General features: G+C 43.5%; 1 long non-coding RNA gene and 1 pseudogene across 1 annotated transcript; one reads left to right on the top strand and one right to left on the bottom strand.

Annotated features, from left to right (window-relative positions):
- The first annotated feature begins 5,630 nt into the window (after positions 1-5,630).
- On the top strand, positions 5,631-14,216 carry LOC111775467 (uncharacterized). The gene is made up of 3 exons (XR_011422527.1): positions 5,631-9,297; positions 10,497-10,699; positions 13,852-14,216. It is a non-coding gene; the product is annotated as an uncharacterized lncRNA (long non-coding RNA).
- A 339-nt stretch (positions 14,217-14,555) lies between these two features.
- On the bottom strand, positions 14,556-14,766 carry LOC138915970 (phosphatidylinositol N-acetylglucosaminyltransferase subunit Y-like; annotated as a pseudogene).
- Between the last annotated feature and the right edge of the window lie 4,215 nt (positions 14,767-18,981).

Here is an 18,981-nt window from a genome sequence, read left to right as displayed (position 1 = left end):
CACAGGCAAGAAACCAGGAATCGAGAGGAGAGAAGGCCCGTGGTTCATAGGTCTTGCGTGACCCACTTCTAGGTGCTGGTGGCTCAGGGGAAAATAGCCTTTATTACCCGACAATTTTTTTTTTTACCGCTGAGGCAGAGCTCCTCCTCCGAGCATATGAAGGGAGAGGTAGTAAATAGCGATTTCGGACACAGGCTCGGGCCCGACGGCGGAGACGGAGCCCCGGGTACTGGCGGGTGGCGGCCGCGGGCAGAGTGGCCTGCGAGCCCGAGGTTGGCGAGCAGGGGTGCGGGCTCGCCGAGGGGCTCCGAAGCGGAGGGAGGGGACAGGACGGGCGGCGGGCGGGACACCCACCTGCAGGGAGGTGAGGAGGGGCCGCCCTGACGCCCGCGCGGAGGGGTTGGGCTGCGGCTCCCTGAGGGTCTAACGGGAAGGGCCTGAGAAGGGGTCTCAGCTGGGTAAGAGGCGTTCTTCCCAGGGAAAGTGACTGTTACAAAAATAACTGTGCCCCGGAGCTGAGCCGAGAGGGACTTGGGTCCAGTGAGGGAGAACTGGGGCAAACAAAGAAAGCTTCCCTATCTAGAAGCTAAGTTAGTTGGGGAAATGGAGGCAGGCATGGTGTCCGTTACGGCAGCTTCTGGGAATTCTGAAGGGTGGGCTGGAGGTTCTGGGTCTTGGGAGTACCCGCTCCTTTGCTCCCATTCGTATTGAGATGTGGTGACTTGAAGTTGGTACTCCCAGGGTAGTCACTGAAGACACATGTACATGTTTTTTCTGTGACTGTTGGCTGTTCCAAACTCAGTCCCTACACTTTCCCTTGCTGGGTTAGGCTGCAGTTTCTGTGTTTCTCTTACCTACTGTTTCATGTCCTGTCAAAAGCTAGAAGCTGGATTTGAGGGATGTTTGTCTGTTTCTTTCCCACTTGATAACGTGGTCTATGGTGGGTACCATATCTCTGACCTTAGAAGTGGGCAGTCAGCAATCTCATTATCTGCACTGCAAAGGGGCTCAGGGATCCCCAGCTCTCAAGAGATCTTCTGACCACGATTGATGAAACTTTTGTGGGACTTAGACTTGAGTATTTCCCAGGGAGGTAAAGGTTAGGTGGAATCAAGCCTGGAACTATGAGGTGATATCTCTAAGGAAGGGATTTGGGGAAGAGTGAGCAATTCCATTCCAGAAGGTTGGCATCACCTCTTTCTTCATCTACTTCTTTAGGAGACTAGGTTTCTGTGCTGTTAGAAAGTTGGGTCAAATAGCCAGGCACTTGGGCAGGGCGTGAGTAGAGAAAAGGCAGCTGGATTACCAAGGGACAGGAGTCCCCTCCTCCCATGTATTTTAAATGGTCTGCTGACCTCCTTAGGCCCTCATAGATAGGAGCTTATTGCATTTTCTCTTATTTTACTTCCTCCTTTTTCCTTTTTATTCTACTGTATTTTATAACTACATTTCTTCTTAATTACAAAAGTAATATGTACATATTTTAAAATATTCAGGCTATACAGAAGTGCAAATCTTCCCACACATACCTCACTCATTATATTTCATTCTGAAAGGTCAGAGATAAGAGACAGCAGATCAGAATAATCTTGCTTCACTTTGGGGGATGTGCCACCAAACGCAATTATGTTTTCATGTTCTCACCAAACTCTGGTTTCTCATTCTTTTCTCAGTGTTCCCTTCTGGGATGATACTCTGATTTATTGTGCTCCTTTCAGGGTCATTTTGTCTTGCTTCTATCAAGTTCAACCGATAGAGAGCTCTACTCTGGGTTATCTCTCACCTCCTTAAATACACCCCCCTCCCCCCGAGTTGTGCACTGAGTATCCTAGGAAATGTCCAGATAGATGGCCAAAACTTTTTTCTCTTTTATGGGCAGAAAAGAAATGTTTGTTTGGGAGAATTATTGGCATCTCTGCTAAAGTGAGGAATTTGAGATCTCTATCTTCTGGTCCATGGTCTCTGCATGCTCAGATTATATGACTGTCCTTTCATTATCCCAAAAGAAGATGATGATTCTCCTAAGGAGCAGCCGTATCTGTCGTTCTGTAGTGATAGAAGCTCCCAAGTTTCTCTGGGTTTGAAATTGGTTTTCCTCTAAACCTCAGTACAACTGGGACATTTCCTACTACCACCTTATTAATTGAATTTGTCCTTCTTGGCTTTAGAAACCCTCTAATGTGCCCAGCCTTTGTACAGTGCTCTCAGTAACCTCGATGTTGTCCCCCAAAAGCTTTTATTTTCTCTCCTGCAAAGCCAGTCCTAGAAATATTGTGTAGATGTGTGTGTGTGTGTGTGTGTGTGTGTGTGTTCTTAATCTTCTCTAGGCTTTGCCATTTTCTACATCTTGTTGGTATCCTATCTCTTTCTTCTGTACATCCCTTTTGTCTTTTCCACCTTCTCCTTAATCAAATCCTACCTTCAAGAAATGATCTGGAATTGCTCCATATTAAGGTGGAAGTAACAAATAGTCACTTAAAGTATTAATTCTTCCAAGAGTTTTTGCTCCTTAAGAGGGAAGAGAGCTAAGGAGTGGAATTATCAATATGGAATTTCAAACATAGATCTGGAGTTACAAAACTATGTTTGGTGAAGAGAGTTTTCCCATCGCCCTTGAAGTCACACCTCATATCTTCTAACTCTTACTTTGCCCACGAGCAAGGATTGCTCTTCTATGGTTTGCTTGTTTGTGTGCACTGATAGGAATTTGACTTGTGAGGAGGCACAGGGTGGGAGAAGCAAGCGTCTGGCCTGCTCTCTAATACTAAGGCATTTCAGATTGGAAAGTAATTAAAGTGTGAGTCAATGAACTTAAAATAAGGAAATGCAGCAGGCATCTAGGAAGAGGGATACCTTAAAACCCTATACAATACACTCCCACTTCCCAAGAGTGTTTTAGGAACAATTTAGTCATTGACTGAACAGTAACTGAGCTGAGTCAGGAGCCTAGGTGAGCACAGCGTGTGCAGATTTCTGGGTCCAGGCTGTAGCTTCTGTTTAGGGGCAGTGGGTATCTTTTCAGAGTGTCCTTTCGCTCTGTGGTGATTTGATTTTTTTTTTTTTAACTTGTGTTTCTCAAGTTCAGGAATTAATAGAAATAATGACCCAAAGTTTTTTAAACATTTAACATCAACTGAAAATTCAGAGAACTTAGTTTTTTCAGCCACAGTTGCTTCAGTCTTAGGGTGGAAGGGCCACATATTGGGTGTGATTAGGCCATCTGAGGCAAAGTAACAGGTGACAGGAAAAGCAGTCAGCTCATGTGAGTTGCAACAGTACCTTGTGGGCTGGGTCCCAAGAGGGCCCTTCGTCCAAGGGAGATCACAAAGACGAAAGGAAGAGATTTGGTTCTCTGAGGCCTATTAAAAACATTCCCAAATGGAACTGGGTAAGAATCTATCCAGATGGTACGGAGGGAGGAGTAGATGGAGGAGGGAAGCAGGATAGCTTTGGTCTTAATTAACTGAGGGAGCATTTAATGAGCACCTACTAGGGACCAGGCATTGTGCTCTGCTCTCGAGGCTCAAGATGACATAAAAAATAGTCACACTTTCTGAGAAGTTCATAGTTTAGCAGAGTAGATAGACACAAACAATGAACTCATATAATGTAATAACTGCTGTCATAGAAATATATTCTTTATACCGTGGGACCCAGAGGAATCAGTGATGAATTCTGCTGGGGTAAGAGGGTAATTATGCAATTTTGTGGAGAAGGTGACATTTGAAATGACCTTAAAGATGCATTAGGAGTTTGCTAGGCAGATAGTGGGGAAGGGCATGCCAATCTTTCCAGGTCAATAATAGGGAGTTTATACTACCATGCTGATGAGAGATAAGTATGCTTTTTGCCTCTTGGAGAAATATAAGGGAGAAGTGGGGGAAGTGGAAGGACTCTGGTTTGAACCAGTGACTCATCGATTAACATTGGGTCAACATGATGAAAAAGAGCTGAACCAAATAGTGAAACTCTCTGTTCAAGATTCTGGTGATTTTGGTCTAAACAAAGTTGGAGAGTTGAAGGCATTTACTAGCTTCTGCCCTATCTTCCATACTCAGTAAATCTTTTACGTTAATCCCAAGGCCCATTGAATCCTGAAAAAGTTACCACTTCTTTCCCTATCACCTTCCATTCAATTGCTTCTATTGCAACCAGCTTGGCCCGGTTTGGTCAAGAACTTCTAGAGAGGCATAGTAATGAGTGAGTCCTTCTGTCAGAAGGCCATGGGATTGGATCCCAGTTCCCAGGGAAGGCCTGGGTCTTCCTAACTTGTTTTTAGTCCCAAAAGAAGTACTTACTTAAACTGAATAGAGGCAGAACTCTATCCAGCCTAAGCTCTTGTTCCTGGCCTGGTGCCCTCTTTGGAGTTCAGTTCAGAATCTCCTGCTTACTTCAGAGGTATAGTTGCCAAGGTAACCTGGCAAGTCGATTGACTTTATTTGCCTCAGTTTCCTCACTGTAAAATACAGAGAAACTGGATTAGAAGACCTCTAGTCTGCCTCTTATGTAGCAAAGTAACCTTATGGGGTTTGGGAGTAGGCTAGACTGCAGGGGCTATGTATCTGGAACTGTCTCTATTGATAAGTGACAGACTTCTGGAGGCTTTGTATGTAGTTGGCACAGGAACTCAAAGCTACAAGTGGAAGGGGGCCTGAGGAAGGGAGTCTGGCTCTAGACGGGATTGGCAGGCTAAGAAACCTTTCCTATTTATATTTTCCTGTGCTGCTGGGAGAGCCGCCCATATTAAAGAACTTGCCTCTTCATCCTCCTCCTTGCTCTTCCCAATGGGCTAATGCCATGGTCAAGCCTCAGTCCTCCCTAGTTAGTGGCCATTTGATGAACCATTCTCGTGGAGCTCCACTTCTAAGAGGTTAAATCTGATTTCTTCCCTTCTGAACTGAAAAGGTTGAAGGGAGAAATAACCTCCTCCTTTTTTTTGCCTCAGGTTTGAAGGTAATCATGACACCAACTTGACTGGCTGTGGTTTATTTTTTGCCTTTGAATGGATGATTTTCCCACAGTCAACTGTTAGCAAAAAAATCACCACCAGAATAGGGAAGAAATCAAATGACTCTTATACATATTATTTCATTTGTGTACCCCTGATCTCTTGAGAGTCTAGTTATTGCATAAAAAGCGTGATACACTTATAAACATGTTGAAATTAAAGATTAAGGCACAGAGATGGGACAGGGAAGATAGGACATGTTCTTGAGGTGACACCTTGGCGTGGGAGGTAGTCTTTTCTAACCCAGTAGTTACTAATCTCTGACAATCCAAGGTTGCTTAGTAGCTAGAAAGTTTGCTGATCGTGTCTGGGCTCTGGCTTGACTTACCCTCTGTGGGGGTTAGTGACAACGGCTTTGCAACCTGATGTGTCTGTGACTGTTTCCTATCTTCACACTTCCCCAATTCCCAACTGTTTTCCCAGGCCTGGAGTGAGGTGTCTGCCCGTGAGAATTCGGTCCATTCTAACTCCCATGTTTTCGTGTTGTAGAGCAGTAACCTTGAGGCTTAGTGTTCTTCTGCCCCTTGGATCACATGCTTTGAAATAGACAAAAATGTGAGGGAGTAAGTGGAAGAATCTGGTAATTTTTCCTGTTGTTTCTTAGGAGTATGATATATGTATGTCAGCTAAAGAAAACTTGATTAGCTTATCATTTGTAGGTTTTTTTTCCTCTTGTGTCATTTGTGTTCTGTTTTAAAGTGTAGGGTTATGATGGCCTATCCTTTTTTCCTATGAAACAATGCATATGAAGTACCACATAAATTTGTAAAAATAATTCATCCTCACAGATGCTGAGAAGCCCTAAGAGAAACAAATTTCTTAAATGTACCCAGAACTTTGAAATTGAAATCGAATTCTGCTCTTTGCTGCTTTCACGTATCCCTGCCAGCAAGATCCTTGTAGAGAAGGAAGCTGAGGCTCAGAAAGGCAAAGGGAGTGAGGAGCTTAAGATCCCAGGGGATCAACTGGAAAAGCAGAGACTAAAACTCAGGATTGCCGACTCCAAAGCCCTTACCACTGCATGGACCGCCTCTGTCTACTTTGCCTTCCCACTTTCATAATTGCTCCATCGCTTTAGTGGCAGGGCTGGAGAATCCTCTGCCCCCTGGAGAGCTGTATTCAGCCCTCATCTTAATGTCACCTCGCAGTGCTTTAGTGGTAACCATAGCCTATAGGCTGGTCAGAGACTGGACTTCCTCCCATCCCTACTAACCCATTTTTCAGTGTCAGGCCTCTCCAAAGCAATATTTTTAAAACTTTTTTTTATCACAACTCATTAAAAAAACATTTTACATCATAACTCAGTGTGTGTACATACACACACAAGTGAAACATTTTCACAAGATGATTCTTAATGCTTATTATTTGCAACACTTGATATTTTTTGTTCTATTTTAAAATATCCTTGTTATGATCCACCAAGTGATTTCAAGGTCACTATTGGCTTACAGCCCACAGTTTGAGAAACGCTGCTCTAACGGTTTGAGGATAAAAAGAGCTAAAGAACTATGACTAGTGATTAAGAAGCTAATTAATACTGATTCTTAGAGTACTGGTTCCCAGAATTTTGGATTTCGTGGACCAATTAATTTAAATTTGGGGGTTTTTATTTTTCCATGTAAGGATATTTAGAAAGCTTACTACTGCCTATCAACACCATTATTTTTTAAAAAGCATTAAAAAAGTTATTTTAAAAACTTTAAAAATATACATTTCTTGTGAAAAAAGAAATAATTATATAGAATGAAAAAATATGAATCCTTTACATAGCGCCCTCCTCAATTCCACTCTCCTCCCAGGCACTGCTAACAGATAGGTGGATATCCTTCCATGCCTTTTTCTATGCAGGGTTTTGTTTTGTTTTACAGAAATAGAATCTAATCGTGTTTTGCTCTATAACTTTTTGTTTTTTACACTTAAAAATAGGTCTTAGAGGTTTTCTCATGCAATAGATATTTACCTTTGAGAGAAAATTGATACTAAGAAAGTGAGAAATTAGAAATCTTGTTATAAAGGATACTCTTTCAAACTGAATGAATTTAGCTTTAAGAAAAAAAATACAGGGCCAGCCCCATGGCCGAGTGCTTAAATTTGTGTGCTCTGCTATGGCGGCCCAGGGTTTCACTGGTTTGGATCCTGGGCGTGGACATGACACTGCTCATCAGGCCACGTTGAGGCGGTGTCCCACATGCCACATCTAGAAGGACCCACAACTAAAATATACAACTATGTACTGGGGGGATTTGGGGAGAAAAAGCAGAAAGAAAAAAAAACGGAAAAAGAATATTGGCAACAGTTGTTAGCTCAGGTGCCAATGTTTAAAACAAAAAAGAAAAAAGAAAAAATATACAGCAATTTCAAATCTCTGAGGTTCTCAAGCCAAGTGGGAAATGCAGAATTTTATGTAGAAACAATTCTCCAACACTTTAGTGAGGTACAATTTACATGTAATAAATAGCACATATTTAATCCATAAAGTTTGAAATATTCATGGCAAATATGTATATGTGTTTGTAGCGCATTCTCTTCCCACCCATCCCACAGAAACAGACACACGTGCACACGCACACATACACTGGTAAATTCATCATCAAGAACAAGATAATGAGTGTAACAATGTTTCCCAACATTACCTCCTGCCCCTAGAGAATCCCTCTCTCCCTGCCTTCCATGATCTTCCTTCCTTAGACAATCATTTATCTACTTTATTTCAGTATATATTAATTTTCCTTTTCTAGAATTTTATTTATTTATTTTTTGTGAGGAAGATAGGCCCCAAGCTAACATCTGTTGCCAATCCTCCTTTTTTTTCACTTGAGGAAGATTAGACCTGAGCTAACATCTGTGCCTATCTTCCTCTATTGTTTGTACGTGGGATGCTTCCACAGCATGGCTGATGAGCAGAGTAGGTCTGCAACCGGGATTAGAACCCACGAACCCTGTCTGCTGAAGCAGAGCATGCTGAACTTTAAACACTTGGCCACAGGGCTGGCTCTTAGAATTTTAAATAAATCAAATCTTTATTCCATTTTTGTGGTTTCTTTCTTACTGCATAATTATTTTGAGTTTTATCTTTGTTGTGTGTATAACTTATTCTTTTTATTGCTGAATAATCTATGTATGGATAGGACACAATGTTTTATCCATTTATCTCTTTCTTTAAATGTATGTTGTTTCCAGGTTTGGCTATTAGAGATAAAGCTACCAAAGATACTTATGTCAAGCCTTTATATGAAAACATGTTTCATTTTTTGAGTTAATATCTAGAGTGTAATCCTAGGTCAGATGGTAAGTTAACATGTTTGTCTTTAAGAAACTGCCAAATGGGGGCCAGCCCACTGGTGCAGCGGTTAAGTGCGCATGTTCCACTTCGGCAGCCGGGGGTTCACCAGTTCGGATCCCAGGTACAGACATGGCACCGCTTGGCAAGCCATGCTGTGATGGGCGTCTCATATATAGAGTAGAGTAATATGGGCGTGGATGTTAGCTCAGGGCCAGTCTTCCTCAGCAAAAAGAGGAGAGTTAGCAGCAGATGTTAGCTCAGGGCTAATCTTCCTCAAAAAAAGAAAAGAAAAGAAACTGCCACATGGTTCCAAAGTGGTTATACAATGTTATGTTCCAAACAGTAGTGTATAAGAATTTGGGTTTTCAAGATCCTCACCAACACTTTGTGTAATCAGTCTTTATAATTCTAATGTGTGTTTTTTTGAATGTCCTTGAAAATAAATAAATAGAAGGAAGCACAGTGCCTGGTAGGCTCCTTTGACTTCAAGAGGCACCTTTTCTGCAACAGGAATACTATACGTCCACTAGTGTTTGTGGAAGACAGGCCAGCTTGAGGGGTTCCTAGAGCAGGAAGAAGTTGGCACAGATCTGGGCTGTGGCACAAGCAGTCCTGCCACTGGGGCCATATGGTTCAGCAGACTCCTTGGTGTGGATGGTGTCTGTGGTGGAGAAGGATGCAGTGTAGGGTGTTAGCAAGTCCCATCTGGGGAATCACAGTGCAGGCTGCTGAGGCTCTAGAGGAAGTCCATGCCATCTGCAGTACAGATTTATAAATCACTGTGAAACAACTTGTGTTGTGTCATTGTGCCCACATAATAACAGAAGACTGAAATACGGGGCATCATCTCCATGCATCCAGAACGACCCACTGTGAGGAGAGTTCTCTTGGACCATCCAAGTCATAAGGTCAGACGGGCACTGCTGAGTTCCATTGTACGGGAGAGATGTACAGGCAGGATCGAGCCAGATCAACTCCAGAGAACACAAGCAGGCTGCATGAGCAGGTAGGGGAGACCCCAGCACGGTAGGAACAGCTCACTGCAGTGGGTATCCTGGGTGATCTGCACAGCCAGCTAAGGGGAGGAGAAAGCCTGAGCTTGGGTTCTGCTTGGGTCGCTTTGATTTGTGAGGGAAGTAGAAATTAGTGGAGGCTGCGTCACAGCTACAATCAGGATGTCCTGGAAAGACAGTGGAGAAGACAAACTTTCCCAATGGGTGGAGCTGTGAGCTGGTCATCCATTTTGTGTGGAATAATAAGTATCCCGAGGTGGCAACATATATAGATCCCAGGGCAGCAGCCGATGATCTGCCCTGGCAAAGAAGGAAGAGTCGAGAAGGTAGTTGATGAGGAGGTCTGGTGTACAGGCATGTGGATGCACTTATGGGAATGTGAACATATGGGAAGTGTTCTGTATGGTTTATTAAAACACCCCCCAAAACATTACCAGCCACCCTGGAACGGGTACCATCGCCACATGAGTGCTCTGGAACTCCAGCCCTGCTCTTGCCCCTGGGACCTTATACCGTCTGTTTCTTCTCCAAGGAACATCTTCCCCATATATCCTCACAAGTCACTCTCTCCCGCCCTCTAGTTGTGTGCTGCAATACCATCTCTACAATGAGAACAACGCTGAGCCCTCTATTTCCTTGAAATCCTCCTGACCCCCCACGCTTGTCATTTTCAGTGCTGCTGTTTTATATTTGCACACGTGTCACCTTATAATTTACTATATTACATGTTTTCTTTGTGACTATTGGCTACTCCCTTCAGTTTGAATGAAGGCTGTATGAGGACACATTCTTTTGTTCCCTGATGTATGATATTGGTCTGGATGAGCCTCTGAGTCAGATGAGATGTTCAGTCAATGTTTGTTGAAGCTTTCCTTCCACATTCTTCCACGTCGTTCTACTCTCACCTTGCCATTCCTTTCCCTCCAGGTTTGTTTTTCCTCAGAGTTGTGATGATTGAAAAGGATTCCCACCTTGAAGATACAAGAGTTTCATGCTAGTCAAGTTTCTAGCATAGCCATGGTCTCTACTTAATTTTCTCACATATTAGAACTCAGTGTCTCCTAGTCAACACATCTGTTCTCAGGATTCACGGATCCCTTTCTCCTCTAGCTATTGAGTCCTTCTCAATGGACATCCCCATTAATCTGTTTGAGTAACCCTCTGTAATTTGCTCTCCTCACTTGTTTTCCAGAGAAACTCTCCACTCCCTCTGCAGACACTGCCGCCGTACTTCCCAGTGAAATGATAATCACTTCCCAGCAAGGAGATGAGCTTGTTGTGTCCCAAACCTTCATGTCAGGTTCAGGTGCCCACTTTCCACGCTTGCACAGATGCATCACTGCAGCCACTGTCCTGGCAGCAGGTGTAGAGTTGGGAAGTAACCACTGTTACCAGGTAAATGTTATGTTCTTATGAAGGAATACATCACGTCTCAGAAAATTCAGTAAGAAATGTTACATAGAAAAAGAGTTATACTTTCTGAGGTCACAAATAGTGACATAGAATTGGAAGGGCCATATTGTAAAGGACCCAGAGGCATTGTCTCATCTCATGTGCTTGCCTTGAACTGCCTAGTATGTCCTCTGTGTTTCCTCTTATAACCTGTCTGGATTATTCTTCTTGTTGAGCAAACATACTAAACCTCACAACATCCATTCCATGAGCTTCACTCCATGTAGCATGAAGAGCAAGAAGACAGTGTATTTTATTTGCAATTTTTGTGTGGACATTTAATGTCTTTATAGCTATTGTTGGATATAAATGTCTGAAAAATAGGAAGGAAGCAAGCTCTTTTTCTCAGCACAGTTAGAATGTTACTAAGGTTCTTGATGTAGTCATAGATGTTGTAATCCTTCCAGAATTGCCTCAGTGTCTTCCTCAGTTGCAGCAATAGCCTGGGCTAAGGGTCTTCCTTGGGTAGTAGGCCTTAAAGGAAGCTGTAACTCCTTGATCCATTAGTTGGACCAAAGAGGTGGTGTTTGGAGGGGGAAACACCACTTTGGTATTGGGATGAAGATCACCAGTAAAAGGAGGATGTCTGGGACCATAATCCACAACACACAAAATATTGAAAGGTCTGTCATTCTCAAAACAGTACTTCTCAATTTCGCTGGCATAACAACTGAGGAGGGCATCATGGAAGAGGAGCTGGGTCATCCATGACTTCTCATGGCTCCTGTCATTCACTGGCAGTGTGTACTTATTGACAGGCTTGAAGGCCCTGGGGTTCTCACTGTACAAAGGGTTTCAATCTGTACCCTGCAACATTGCCCCCAAGGTGTGACTGTTATCCTGTCCTTAAAAGTCTTGAAACCTGGCATTGACTCGGCCTTCTTATGCGTTAAATTCCTTTCAGGCATCCATTCCCAGAATAGAGAGGTTTCATCCATGTTGAATATTTGCTCTGGCAAGTAATTTTCCTCCACAATCAGCTTATCTGGGGTTTCCAAAAGTTCTTCAGCTGCCTTCACATCAGCACTCACAGACTCACTGCGCACTTTCACATTATGTAATGAATAACAATTCTGGAATCATTTAAACCACCCAGAGGTAGCAGTAAAGTCAACATTATAGTCGAGTCGAGCCTTTTCTTTCAACATCGCAAAAAACTTACTGCTTTGGCCGTGATCGTCATGGTGCTAAGAGAGAGATGCTTCTATGTCTGATCTTCAATCCAGGTCATTAGAAGTTTCTCCATGTCTCATGTAGGTCCTTCTTGAATTTTTGTTAGTCTTATCGCCTTCAATGAAGCAGATCCCTTAACACATTCTATCACTTTGGTCTTGTTCTTCAAGATTGTAGCTATAGTGGAATGGGAGATGTCTGACTAGTGAGCAATAACCATCATTGATTTCCCACCCTTGTGGTCCTTAATCAGTTTTAATTTGGTTTCCAGGTCAGTCATCTGATGTGGCCTCTTACTGGCAGCATTAGCATTGAATTTTGTTTGCTTAGGGGCCATGATGAACAAATTGACATGAGATTAAATGCAAGAGAAAAGGATGCAATTAAGAGACTCAGTAAACATGAGATGTATGAGGCCACTGTTGGCAAAACCTGGCATAATGTTTTACAGTTAAATTTTTTTTTTTGTAAGTGGAAAGAGTATCCTCTAAAATAACAATAAAAAGTACAGTATAGTAGAACCAGCCCTGATGGCCTAGCAGTTTTAACTTTGGGTATGCTCTGCTCTGGCTGCCAAGGTTTGGTTCCTGGGTGCAGAACGATACCACTCATCTGTCAGGAGCCATGCTGTGGTGGTGGCTCACATAGAAGAACCAGAAGAACTGACAACTATACACAGCTATGTGCTGGGGCTTTGGAGGTGGGGAAGAAGGAAGAAGGATGAGGATTGGCAACAGATGTTAGCTTAGGGCAAATCTTCCCCTGCAAAAAAAAAAAGTACGATATAGTACAGTCATACACCCCATAATGATGTTTCGGTCAAGGACGGACCACGTATATGACAGTGGTCCCATAAGATTAGTACCATATAGCCTAGATGTGTAGTAGGCCATACCCTCTAGGTTTGCTTAAGGACACTGTGATGTTTGCACAACGATGAAATTACCTTACGTTGCATTTCTCAGAATGTATCCCCTTCTCCAGGCAAAGCATGACTGTGAATAAACACATAAACCAGTAACATAGTTGTTTATTGTCATTATCAATTATTATTCACCATACATAGTTATATGTGCTATGCTTTTATGCAACTGGCAGCTCAGAAGGTTTGTTTACACCCTGATTACCCCAAACGTGAGTAATTCATTACGCTACAACATTACAATGGTTACAGTGTTGCTAGGCAATAGGAATTTTTCAGTTCCTATATAAGTCTTATATGTGACCACTATCCTATATGTGGTGGGTCGTTTACTGAAATGTCATTATGCGGCACATGACTGTAGTTTGCATCTATCTTCCCACTCTCTCCTGGCTTGTAAGTTTTCTGCTGAGAAATAAACTGATATCCTTGCAGGATTCGCTTGTATAACATGAGTTTGTTTTCGCTAGCTGTTGTCAAAATGTTCTCTTTGTAAATGCTTTTCAACAGGTTTATTAGAAAGTGTCTCAGTGACGTTCTCTTTGGATTGAATCTGTATGGCACCTATGAGCATCATGTAGCTGGATGTCCACTTCTCTCCATAGCTTTGGGAAGTTTTCACCATTACTTCTTTAAATAAGCTTTTTATCCTTTATTTCTCTCTTTATCTAGGGCTCCCATAATTTGAATAATGTTTTGCTTCCTGTTCCATAATCCATGTAGGCTTTCTTCTCTGTTTTTCTTTTTTTTTTCTTTTTTCTCCCCTCATTGGAAAATTTAAAGACCTGTCTTCCAGTTACAGCTTCTTTCTTTTGCTTGATCAAGTTGGATGCTGAGGCTCTCCATTACGTTTTTCATTTCATTCATTGTATTATTTAGCCACAGAATTTCTGTATCATTCTTTTTTTAAATGGTAGAACGTTGGCATATTATTATTCATATAAGCATTTAATGCCAGAGAAATGAAGGTAAATTACAAACAGAATTTTTGTGTGTACAGGAGCCGGCCCCGTGTCCAAGTGATTAAGTTCATGGGCTCCGCTGCGGCGGGCCAGGGTTTCGCCAGTTCGGATCCTGGGCACGGACATGGCACCACTCGTCAGCCCACATTGAGGCGGTGTCCCACATGCCACAACTAGAAGGACCTGCAACTAAGATATACAACTATGTGCCGGGGGGATTTGGGGAAATAAAGCAGAAAAAAAGAAAAGAATTTTTGTGTGTACATGAAATTTCCATTGTAGAGTACAGTTTTATATCACAGTAGTTCAAATGCATTTCTCTACAGGTATTTCCACATTGCTCCTTTGGAATGATTTCCATCATACCTAACATGTGTTTACCAAGGACCTGGAATCTAAACAAACAAACGAAATTTCATATGACTCACTTTTAGATAAATGCGTTAAAAAATAAAGTCATCAGATGATTGAGACTGTTAATTTCCAACAGACACTTTGTGGAAATGTTCCTTCTGATACAACAGTTATAAGTTTGAACCATCAAAAAATAAGGGCAGAACATGAGTAAAAGAAAATAAACTTTGCCCCTTAAGCATCCCATAGTCCTAATGCTTTGACCAAAGCAATGCAAGGCATTTTTCCTGCAAACTAAATGGGTCTCCAATATTTCCATCTAGTTGAGATTCAGAGATAGAAACCTAAGGACGTATAATCGTATATATGCCATCTTGCCCTGGTTGCTTTAGTTATGCCTGAAGAGTTTTACCCATACAAGCCCGAAGGTGGAAGGACAGGTAAACTGATCTGGTAATTGACAAGAGCTGACTGTAAAAGCACAAGCTAGCTGAGTTAGTGCAGCCCTGTGGGAAGTTTTCTCACACACACAATGAGTAGAACTGTCCTGCTCAAAAGACCAGTGCAAGGACAGTCAATTTAGAAAGAGACAGAAACATTCTTCTCGCCCACATGTTACCTGCCACACGACTTCTTAAAAGGTAGATAGTATTAAGAGGATTTATTTGTTGTGAGTGTGTGTGTGTGTGTGTGTGTGTGTGTAATGATCTAGTACTGTTCCATTTCTTCTTCTGCTTTTGACATGTCTTCCTAGTTCCCTGTGGTATCAAATTAGAATTAGGAATGCCGTCAGTAATGGATAGGCTATTCCCAACTATTCACTAATCAATTCACTTGTCAGTTCTTCATATCTGAGCACCTTCTTGGAGAGTGCCCATACCAAGAACTGCAGTAGCACCTATTGAAGGTGTGGGGGTGATTATTCTTCCTTGTTGCTCCTCTGTGTCCATGACCTCAATGGGTGCAGGCTGTATGGGTGAGGGCAGATGAAGGTGCGCCTTCCACCTGCAGCTGGTGGCAAGCCCCCTGCTTGCTCCACTCAGCCTGGCCTGGCACCAGTGACTGCACCTCACCATGCCCTTGACCTGCTGCTGTTCTGTTCCTCTTTATGGTTTCTGTTTTTGTTGAAAAGCTTGCTTTGTTTTTGTATTGTTTACCTAGTTTGTTGAATTGCCTGTTTTCTTGTAGCTCACTGGCTTGGTTAAAAGAGTGATTTTGAATTCTTTGTCTGGCTGTTTGTAGAACTCCATTTCTTTGAGGTTGTTTCTGATAATTGATCGTGTTCCTTAGTGTCATGTTTCCCTGATGTTTTTATGTTTCTAGTTGCCTTATGTTGATGTCTGCTCATTTGATGGTGTGGTCGCCACCAGTATAGTCTCCATGCAGTTCCATGACCTGAGAATGGTGTCCATGAAGACAGCAGGCATCCTCCTTACACAAGGCTGTGGGCGTCTACAGCAGTGGAGAAGGCTGCTGAGGATCTCAGGATCTTGTTTTCTCCCATGGAGGACATAGTGGCCAAGTAGATCCCTCTTGGTGCCGAGTCCACCTCTCAGGCACCGTGTTGGTGGTGGCAGCACTGGTGTCTGATGAATGGGCACCAGTGGAGCAGATACAAAGCTGGGGTCTGGTGTGTTGGCACTTGAGAAATTTCAGCGGTTCTGGGATCTGGGACTTTGGACAGACATCAGCAGTTTTGGCTTTGGTTTGTAAGATGGGAGCTACACACTAAGCAACCCTGGAGGCTGTGTCCATGGAAACACAGTGGCTCTGGAGAGCTGGATAGTCTACAGCAAGGGTGTCTCCTGTGCCTGAGATGCAGGTGTACATGGTGCAGCTGTGGAGTCAGGGTCTGGAATGTGGACACACATGGTGCAGGCACAGCTCTGGGGTCCAGGATGTGCACAGGGTTGGGGGTGGGTGGCAGCCCTCGTCCTGGAGCGGCACAACAGTGGCTCCTTCTCGGGGTTGCAGTACCTTCATAAGAGGCGTCAGCCATGGTGATGGATGTTGGTTAACTCATTGGCGAAAGGCACCAGTGTCCTCTGTGGGGCAGGCAGCTGGGGTCTTCTGCCAAGCAGGCCACCGGGGACTGCAATGGCACCCAGCCTGTGGCTGGTAGAGGGAGCCCCTGCACTTTTTATTTCCTACCTGTCCAGGTGTCTCTGCTAAGACAGTCTCTGCCCCGATCCTTCCTGTGCACTCATTCTCTTCTTATGCTCCACTGTGTTGTAGTTGGTTCTTCACTGGACTCTTGATCCCTTCAAGGCTGATTTCATTTGTGGTCAACTGTTTTTTTCTGTGTTGGTGGTGAAGAGTGGTGTCTTCTATTCCACCATCCTGCTGAGGTCTCACCTGGATCTCTTTTCTGTGGTCTGCTGTGGGCTGAGTTGCTCTGGGACAGTGTGAGCCATTCACCTCTCCTGTCATTCTCTTAGGATTTGTATCCTCACGTCCCATGTAGTTGCCCAGCTGAGGTTTAGGAGGAAGACTTCTCTGTGTGTCGCAGGATGGACATGACTCCAGCCTTGTCAGGGTGGGCTCAGAGGGGATCTGGTCCTGGTGAGTGAGTGACAGCTGGGGAGGGTGTCACGTCAGGCTTGTGTTCAGATCATAGCAGGAGCCTGTCCTGTTCAACCAGAGTTTTGGTGCCATTGCCAGTGGCCACACCCCATTTCTACCTTTCCTTTCCCACATTGACACTTTGCCGACTTCTCAGTTCTACTGCTTGTCATTTCCTGTGTGACTTCATCCCAGGGATAATCCACCTCTCTGGACTCCGCATCTGACTCGTTTCTCTCACTAGTCTTTCTGGGTGCTCGCCCCTTGGCTCACACATGTCATGTGGTGAGGTGTGACCATGTCCTTAGATTGACCTTGATTAACAGCTAATCTGTTTTGATTGGATTGTCATGGACTTGGCCGCACCTTCCACTAAGCCTCACATCAGCAGCAGCAAAGGTCCTGCAGGAAGCTGTGGGCAGAGAACAAGGTGTAGACCCTGCCTCTCTCTCGTATCTCACCTTATTTTTGTATCTTTCTCTTGCTGAGTTCTCCACCATTCTTCAAAATAGGGGCCCTGTAATACACAGAAGCTTCAACTGGATTCCAGCTCCGTTGTCTTGAAAAGCATCTGCTGGATTCTTTGTTAGATTTACATTTGTGATGGGGTTGCCCCTCCCTGTAGTCAGTGTGTACTTCACCAGGGTTCCTTTGTGTTCAGGTTGTTGTTGTGGAGCAGAGGATGTGGAGACTCCCTTTGAACAGAGCGTTTCTGTAGGGATTTCACAGTCCAGGATAGCTCCACTTTGCCAGAAGACTCATCCCTGTGAGATATGTGGTCTGGTGTTGAAAGACATTTTGCATTTGGCTAAGCACAAGGGAATACAACACAGCCAGAAACTGTTGAGGTGTGGTTCCTGTGTGAAATTGTTCTATCTCACTGCACTGTTTAACCACCACCAGGAGCAGCACATACGGGAGAAGCAGTGTGGATAGGGCCTTAAGAGTTGCGGATTCCATGTGTCAGGGAAACCCTTTCCCTGGGGGGAGGTTTGGAAGGCCACTCACACCAGGGAGAAGCCCCATAATATCACCCAGTGCAAAGCAACTCTGCGAAACAGAAAAAGTCGTTACACCTGGGAAGAAAGCCTTCAGCCCCAAACGCACACTTGTTCAGGACCAAGGTGTCCACACTGAAAGATGGTGTTTTACATGCCATGAATGTGGGAAGACACTCGGGTCCAAATCCTCATCTGTTATGCACCAGAATGCCCACACTGGAGAAAGGCTTCATGTGTGTGGCGAATGTGGCAGATTTCTTTAGGGGAAACTTAACCTTCAGTCAATATTGAAAACTTCATACTGGGGCAAGGCAGTACAAGTGCAGCAAATGTGGCCAATCCCTAAGCCACAAATCTGTCCTCATTCATGTCTGGAGAAGTCAAACTGAAGAAAATTCTTACACGTACAGTGAATGTATGAAATCTTTTAGCCATAGCTCAATTCTCATTCACCACTGGAGAGTTCAAACTGAAGAAATGCCTTATAAATGTAGTGACTGTGCTAAATCTTTTACCTCTAGATCTGCTTTCAGTTATAATTTGGTAGCTTACATTGAAAAAAGACTTTATGACTGGGTTGAATGCGGGAAATCCTTTACTGAAAGCTGCAGACGCATTACACACTGGAGAGTTCATACTGGGGAAAGGCCCTATGAATGCAGCAAATGTGGCAAAGCATTTTGACAAAGTTCTTCACACCTTCCACATCAGAGAGTTCACCCTGGAGAAAAGCCTTATGAGTGTGGGTATTGTGACAAATCCTTTGGGCAAAAGCACAACCTCATTCAACTTTGGAGCATTAACAGTACAGAATAACCTTATGATTCTGGCATATTTGGGAAATCTTTTAAGCAAAAGCCTGACCTCGTTCAACAGCAGAGTTCACACCAGACAAAGGCCATATGAATGCAACAAATGTGGGAAATCATTTAGCCAAAGCCCTGTGTTCTGTTGACATCAAAGACTTCACAGTGGATCAAGGCCTTTTGAGTGCAGTGAATGTGAGAAATCTTTTAGCCAAAGGTCCAACCTCATTCAATGGCAGAGAGTTCACACTGTTTCAAGGCCTTATGAGTGCAGTGAATGCAGAAAATCCTTTGTTGATTACTCCAACTTTATTAAATACAAGAGAGTTCACACTGGAAAAAGTGATTTGTGGAAATCATTTTCCACAAATGTGGAAAAGGATTTGTTCAAAGTTCTATACTCTGTCAACATCAGAGGGTTTACACTGGATAAAGGCTTTATAAG

Source organism: Equus caballus, chromosome 10 (genome assembly GCF_041296265.1).
Source record: "Equus caballus isolate H_3958 breed thoroughbred chromosome 10, TB-T2T, whole genome shotgun sequence".
Lineage (NCBI taxonomy): Eukaryota > Metazoa > Chordata > Mammalia > Perissodactyla > Equidae > Equus > Equus caballus.
Note: the sequence above shows the minus strand (reverse complement) of the source record. Positions and strands in the feature narration are given on the sequence as shown.